We start from the raw sequence: 8274 nt of genomic DNA on the forward strand, positions 1-8274 counted from the left end.
TTGGCACTGTACTGGTCCTGCTCACAGCAGCAGAGAAAATAAAGCACCAAAGCCATGGCAGGTCAACGAGTGAGTGCAGAAGGAAGGTTGCTGCAAAGGTCTTGCATACATTTAAAGGGGCACAACACTTCTGTAAAGGACAAAATACACGATACTGAAAGGGGGAGCAAATTTTATTCTGCCTCTGCCAGGCAGCCCCTCCGCTGTCCCCTCAGGAGCCGGGGTGAGCGAGGGAAGCAGGGTTGTCAGCCTCGCAGCAAACACAGAGTTGATCTTTTGGGGATGCCAAGTCCCTCGGGCCAGCAGCACCAAGGCTGTTTTTCCCTGGCCAGCCCCGGGGACGAAAGGCCGAGTCTGTGGGCGCTGGCAGCGGCCGCGCTGCGGGGCCGCGGCCTCTGGGCTCCGTGCCTGGCGGCCCCGCGCCAGCGGGCAGCGCCAGCCGGCCTGGGGGAATTCAGGCCATGGAATCTGGGCCGCACAGGCGGCGAGAAAAGCGTGTGCAGAGAGCGGAGAGGCGGATGTGATCGGCAGCCCCCCGGCTGAGGGCACTGCAGCCATCCGGGAGCGGGGATGGGAGAGGCCCCGGCCGTGCCCAGTCCGGCTGTGGGGCCCGCTGAGGGCAGCAGGCCGGGCCAAGGGCAGCGTCCCAGAGAGGAAGGGGCACTCCGAGCAGAGAGGCAAGGTGCACAAGGGGAAAGTCCCGAGAATTTCCTGCTTCCTGCAGAACCCCACCCAGGGTGTGGGGGCAGTGATGGCACGCAGGGCAGAGGAGAGGACAGGAACACGGGACAGGAGGATCAGTCGTCACCTCCCCAGGGAACGCTCTCAACCGCGTCACCGCTGGCACAGCTGCTGGCCAGACACCTCCTTGCAGGAACACTGATATTTCCCAGGCAGCCTCCAACAGCAAATCTTGCATGAACAATCTAAAGAAGCTCAAGTCCAGCTCTTAATGCACCAATTAATCTTGTAAGCAGCAGAAAATGAACGCCAGAAAATCTTTGGGTTGACACATGCCAGATGCTTACACATTTGTTCTCTCTTAGTCCAGAAAGCCTTGAAACAAGACCTGTTAAGACCCCTGTCCACCTTGTGCACCTTTGACTGTATTGTCTTTGTTTTTTAATTACCCATAATGATTATTTAGTACTTATTTATCTGTGACAAAAAGAAATATGTACCTCCACAAATCTGTACAGAGATCCTGATGACCCTTACACCAATTTTACAGTGGGTTAAATCCATGGTATCTGCATAGCTCCTAATCATGACACTTTTCTGAGTTGCACAGATGTGATTCCGTGAATTGAATTCAAATTACTTCTAATTTTTAACAACATAAGGGAGAGAAGAATCATGTCTATATAGATAAGCTGGTTTTGTGACTGAAGAGACTGAAATTATAAAAATGCATGAAGAATGATAAATGATAAATAATACTGTGGGCAATTTTACATGCACTGGATATTCCCTCAGAATAAGAAAACTTAACAAGGAAAAAGTCTTTTGACAGTCTCAAATCGCAACTTTTGTTTGCAGAGCATCATTATAGCAAGAAGATTTGGCAATCTGTCATCTAGATTTCACCATTCCAGTACCCAATTTTATCCATTAAAATAGGAAGTTACCAGAAGCCACACTTCCTATTTCAGTGACACATCCCCAGCAGTTATTCATAGGCTTAGGGAGACTGGTCAGCTGTGTGGCAATCCAGGAGATGTTTCCCCTTCCCCCCCTTGAGCATGGCAACATAGAGCCCTGCTGCAACAATCCAAATTCCCTGGAAATTACTGTGCCCACAAGCATTGTTTAAGAGCTAAACCCAGGTAATTTTCAAATTACACAGCTGAGCTGTTCATGGCAGAGTGTGCAACAGCCCTGGTGTCATTTGTTTAGTGCACTCACTGTCCCCCACAGCCAACAATTGGTACCAGTAACACCCTAATGGCTGAGTATGGCCAAGCACAGAAAGGGGCAGAAAACCCAGACCACTGTAGGACAAGGGGCATGTATTCCCTGTTCTGCAGTGATCACAGACTATAAAATGGGTGAGACAGGAAACAGAGCAGAGTTCGAGGATGAAACTATACTTCAGTTCACCCCAGTCCCAAGTAAGAAAGGCAAACAGGTAAGCTAGAAAAGGGCTGCCCTCTTTGTCCCTAACCTGGGCACTGCACTCATTACCAGGAAGAATTTCAACATGTGCCGCTGCGTGGATGTGAGCTGATTTTCTGGCAAATACACATAAAGATTGTAAATAGAGATTTATAAATCATCCAGAAAAGCACAAGAATCACCCTCTTATGTACAATAATTTAGTGGACTTGAGTCCTTTCTAAGTTTTTGAGAACCAGTGAATGTAGACGCCTCACGAGAGTATAAGGCTGATACCATCAACATTTCACATAAGATTTTACTAAGTCTTGCAACTCAAAGAGCTCTATAAATGCAAAAATACTTCAACCCTAGAATAGACAAAATGCATAACAGAAAGTTAACAAACCTCCAAAGTCCTTCACCAATCTTATGCTTAAATTTCATCACGAACAGTGCCCAGCACAGCAATGCAGCTGGTCTCCCAGGCTTTGCTCAGCACCATGCAGAGCTTGTTCCAAGCAAAGAGCAAGAGATTGGTTACAGAGCCGGACCCGAGACAGTCAGAGGGACTCCCAGTGGATCCATCACATGAAAATGCCAATTCCATGTGGTCAGAGCAGTTTTTGTACATGTAACATATCTATAAGTAATTATGAGTTATTATGAGATGGGATTTGCATTTTTCCTTTCAAAAAGAATTATCTTTTTTAAGAGATTCAAGGGTTGTGTGTCTCTCTGGTGTCTGACAAAGAAGAATACATCCCCTTGCTGAGGGAAGGGATTTGCCAACTATTGCTACATAATATTACACAGAAAATTGCACTCATAAATCACCCTTGACACTAGAGTTTGAAGGAGAGAGATGTAAGTCAGAGACATAAACAAAAAAGAGAGAGACAATGAATTCTCAGAAATCTCAAGGCTGAGTTGCTTTTGAATGAAGACCACATTTAACTGCTAATTTAAAGTCTGATAATTCTCTGCCCACAATTTCTGCCCTCTTTGAGAGGTACTGCCTTATGGGGAAAGAGAATATGGCTTTATTCCTCATGCAAAATCAGAGCTTCTTGAAAAATGAATGGAAAAACATGGATACTGCCAGGCCAAATGCCAGGGTAGGGCAATAGTTTTGTTGTGAATTTTGGTTTTTCTCTACAGATGGCAGTCCCCTAAAGTGAGGGTAAATTAGATAGCATTAACCAGTTTTTACAGAAATTTTGTAGTTTATTGCATGAAACTCCAAAACGTTATTAAAGTATCACCATATTTACCGTTCCATAATCTAAACCATTGAATAGTGTATTCCAAATGAAATCTTCCAAAATTCAGCAACATATATCACTAAGTAAATCACAGCTGTGAGACATTTTGATTTAAACCTGACATGTCTGTCAATACTGCTAGCTTATCACCTCGTTTTAAATCTCACATGCATTAAAGAAAAATAACCCTTCAAATCTTTCAAGGATTAAGGCATCTCCCTGGAATTGTAAAATATTCTCTCCATGGAAGTGAAGTGAACAAAAGACAGAGGAAAACTGATAAACTCCACACCTAATTCAGCCCTCTAAAAATCTCCTCCTGTCTTTGTCCTTATTGCACACAGGCAAGACAGGGCACCAGGAAAGAGGGGAGCAATGTGATGAGTACTGGAGATAAAAATAACTGGTCATCATCTTTCATATGTAGAACAACCTCAAGTCCAAATTCATGGCAAGACAAAAGTGAAATGGCATAAAAGGCACATGGGGAAGCAGATCTGTCCTTAGTTACACGACATTCTGTCAGCTTTGTTTTGACAGACCTTTCTAGCAAATGCCATACAAAGGCATAACAACTGAAATAAATGTTCAAATTAAATTAATAGGAGGAACTGGTGTCATGTACAGACCACAAATAAGACACTGTGGACAGCACATTTTAGGTACAAAATCCTTGAATTAAATTATTCTGCATTATGACAAGTTACTGGCTGGTTGCCTTATTCATATGACAGATGCAACATAGCAAATCAAACAACCTCAGACTGATCTGTAGAATAAATGTCAAGGCCATACACTGGGATCTACAAACAGCCTTTTCAGCAAGCTGATGCTGCTTTCTGCTCTCTGTAACCCATCCATATATCCCTCTGTTCTCACTGAGAAAGAACCATAACTGTAACATGAGTTTGCGCTCTCTCTGTCCCAATACCATATAGAAAATAAGCTTCTAGGAGGCCAAATTGCACCCACAGTGATCACATATCCAACAATTACAAATGGGGGCGAGAACAAAATACTCTGCTGACAAACTAATTGGTATGCAGCTCCTACATGCCAAATAACCTCCATTGCATTAGGCTGTTTGCTTTTTCACAGAAGCTACATGCATTTTTGTTACCTTGTGCATCTTGTATTTGGCTTATAGGCTCAGATTCCAGGCAGATTTACGTCAGATTACTTCAAATCCATAAGTCAATAAAATACCATGGTGAAAATTGGAACAGTCACACTCATTTCCTTGAGTGGTGTTGGACTGAGATCCATGCAGAGTCACATGCAAACTTTCTCATAAGGACACATGAATGGAGTCCAAAGTTTAAGACCCTGTAGATCCAGACTGTTGTCCGTGTGTGTTCTACTCCCAGGAGATGGAAGAGAAGCCACAGCTGACCTCAGAAGAGATCTCTGTCCTGTTGTGAGGAGCTGCCTCTGACAGGAAGTAGACAAGTCCACAGGAAAAGAAACAAATCAAAAATTTATGCTGAAGGACATCTCCTTGACAAGACAGCACTGCTGCCAGAGTGATAAACAGGATCTCTCATGGTCTGTGGGATGCTAGCAAAAAGTCCAGGCTCAGCGAGATAGAGCAGATTGTTTTCCTTACACTGGTCTATTATTGAAGAAAGCACAGCAGTCCAGCTTATTTTCCTAAATTATTAACTTTGCTGCCTTTTCTGCTCAGCACATCAGATAAAGAAGTTTATTCAGTTAGCTTATTTATTTACATTCCTTTGCCAAAGATCTCACCAAACAAAGCCTATTTGATGATTTATTCTTTGCTAAAGGGGAAGCTTATTTACAATAATCATCTTATGATAAACGTCTTAAAAGGAGGATTTGAAAGTGGAATTCATAATAACAGAGAAATCTGACTTTTCCAGAGAGGTCATATTTGTTATCTATTTTGCACTGCAGAAGAAAAGAAGCCAGCTGAGCCCAGATGAAGCTGGATGTGGCATAGCTGCTTTGAAGTTTTGTTTGTTTTCACTGGTTGACCCATGTCCTGTTGGAAGGAATCACCTTCACCTACTTGGAGCCATTCCAAAACATGAGGGGGGGGAATGATAGAAAGGGTTCATATGCTGGGTCCTACAAGGGGGATTCTGCAGCACAGAAGTTGCACCAGAGGGATCAGCTCTAGTGCAAACAGCAGAGAGCCAAGAAGTGCAAAGATGATTTCTGAGGGTCGCCTCTCCAGCGACCAGCGCATCAGACTGAGCAGAAGCTGAGCACATCTCACTCTGCTGGTCTTGGCAGCAATCTCCAGCATTCTCAGGTAGCAGCAGCATCTGATTGCTCAGATGCCAGTCTCTGGCTGCTCTCATCTCCCTGATGAGATGTTTAAGATGGACATAAAAGTGTCTCAAATCTGCTTTATGCCACCCCTCCTGACCCCACACAACTACAGGGTTTTGGCAGATGCTCAGCCAAAGTCTCAAGGGACAGAAGACAAACTTGCAGGGAGCAGATAGAGCAGATCAGCTCCATGTCTCTCATTTGGCACAAGCTCTCTTCTTTGCCCTTCTCTCACTGCTCCCCTGCTCATGCAGAGCATTTCCTAAGGGTAATGGATGCTGAGAGAGAAAACAAATTTTAAACAAGAATTTTGTTCATATTTTGTTTTAAAATAAAGGGTGCCTCAAAGCTGTAAGTCAGTGCACATCTCTCTCAGCAGGGTGGAAGAGAAGGTTTAAGCACACACTGGACTGCCCCGACTCCCATTTTTTATTTGGGGAACATGTCTGAACTCATTAGCTCTTGATAATACACTCATTATTTTAACTATTCATAGCAGAGCATAGCATGAGAGACTAAACTCTTCCCTGAATTTATCTGGTTTTCAGCTGCCCTTCATGACCCATGGGAGGACTATAGTTCTGCACCCCCTGTGAGGTCAGGAATACAAGAGCAGAGTTCTATACAAACAGCAATTCCAGCCCAGCTGCCCTGAGCAGCACATGAACCTCAAAAACATGGCAGCAGTGAAAAAAAGCTTCCCAAAGCTGGTAACACAGCAAATGCTTCCCACAGAAACGAGGCTGGAGGCACCCAAAGGGAGGACAGGCTGGATGTGCATCAGTCTGATGCAATGTGCCTGTCTGCTCTGCTGGGTGGTTGTGTGCAACATGAGAAGGGAATCTCTGAGAAATTTTGGATGCAGAAGGCTTTAGCCACATGAAGGGGAAAAGAAGTTCCCTCTGGCAACACAAGTGAGGAGTGGCTCTTCAATTCCTCTCAGTCATTCACACAGAATAATTTTCAGAGGTGTTGAGTTTATTCCTCATCAGGTGTCTATTGCTATCAAAGAAGAAACTACATATCTTCAGGAATGTCATAACTGCTCAGGCATTTCTCAGCAAAGCCCTGCTGGAGAAAAGCCATGCTGTTTCCAGAAATGAGGTTGAGACAAGATGAAAACATCAGTTCTGTGACAGAAGTGTCACAACACAAGACTTCACTAAAACAAACACTGTTTACTCCTATGGTCAGATCTTGTGTATTTTTAGATGCCCAGGGACACCAAGCCACTTTCCCCCAAAACATCACACACATTGTCTTTAAAATCCCATTGTTTTCAAAGGTATTAACCACACTGAGACTTTCACTGTTTGGGGATGCACTTATTGAACTGAAGTCTCTTTTCAGCTCTCATTCCCCTCACACCAGTGTAGCATTTGGCCACAGCTGCAGTGGAAGGAGAGCAGCAAAATGAGGTTGATGGGTTTGGAACAGGGTGTTACCCTGCCCTGACTGACAGTGCACAGGGCTATGCAGGAGCCTCAGGTCTCCTTGCAACCTCTCACCTCTTATGTGCCTTCCCACATCCCATCCCCAGCCATGAGTGTCCCTCCAAGTTCATTGTTTAATATACTAACAAGAACAGGGTTACAGAGCTGAAAACAGTTCCTCAGCTGAGTCAGGACTGCATCTCCAGGCCTTTCACCCTCTGCCTACTTGCCCACATGAGGGATGGGGCTGGCAGTGCCCCCTTGTGACTCACAGCAGGGCCGCTGCTGCCACTGCTGGTCCCACCTGGCACAGGGACCCAGAGGGGCTCTCAGAACCCCAGGAGGGAGGGATGGTCTGCACTCAGCTGCAGAAAGGCCAGGCCCCTCACCCAGAGAGTGATTGGCACTGCCCCTGCAGTGAGAGTGGGCTGGGGACACATCAGGCCTGGCTGGTGTGGAGACCTCATCTCCTTCCCAAGCCCATACAGAGCAACACCTTACCACTTCAGAATGCTTCAGGTGTCTGCCCATACACAGTAACATCAGGTCACTTCAGAAGGCTGCAAGCAACTGCTCTTCTTGTTCTTTAGCCCAGCCTTTTATCCCCTCCTGTTGATGCATTGCACCTGTGTGCCCTCTGTTCCCTTTGGTGGTTGGTCAGTGCCCCTGGGCACTCCATGGGCTCATTGCTGTCAGTGCTGCTCACAGCTGAAACCAACTGGGGATGAGACTCAGCTCAGCCCCATCCCAATCACCACAAACTGTGTGCCTACACACAAGTTTTAGAAGTTAATGTCAAGCCCAGAGACTTGTGCAGGAGGAGCTGGAGGCTGTTAGCCCATTGCTAGGAGAAGACGACATACAATCAGCCCTTTCTGCAACTGGATTATTTACAGGGGCAAAAGAAAAGAAAAAAAAAAAAGAAAGAGAAAAAGAAAAAGTGTAGCATATTAACAGCAAGTGGTATTTGCTATACACATTTGTATTTGCTCCCTGTACAGAGCAAACCTCATATGGTTGGGGAAAAGGATATGAAATAACCAGTGTCCCTTGCCCACATTCATGTATGTTCTCAGGACACGATCTGGTGTACAAAGACAGTAACCAACTTGTTCTTGCAGATTCAGAGCTGGGATACAAACACAAGATGGGTCTGTTCCCTCCAGGTCTTAGGACAGCTCCAT

The sequence above is a fragment of the Molothrus ater genome, chromosome 10 (assembly GCF_012460135.2).
Source record: "Molothrus ater isolate BHLD 08-10-18 breed brown headed cowbird chromosome 10, BPBGC_Mater_1.1, whole genome shotgun sequence".
NCBI lineage: Eukaryota > Metazoa > Chordata > Aves > Passeriformes > Icteridae > Molothrus > Molothrus ater.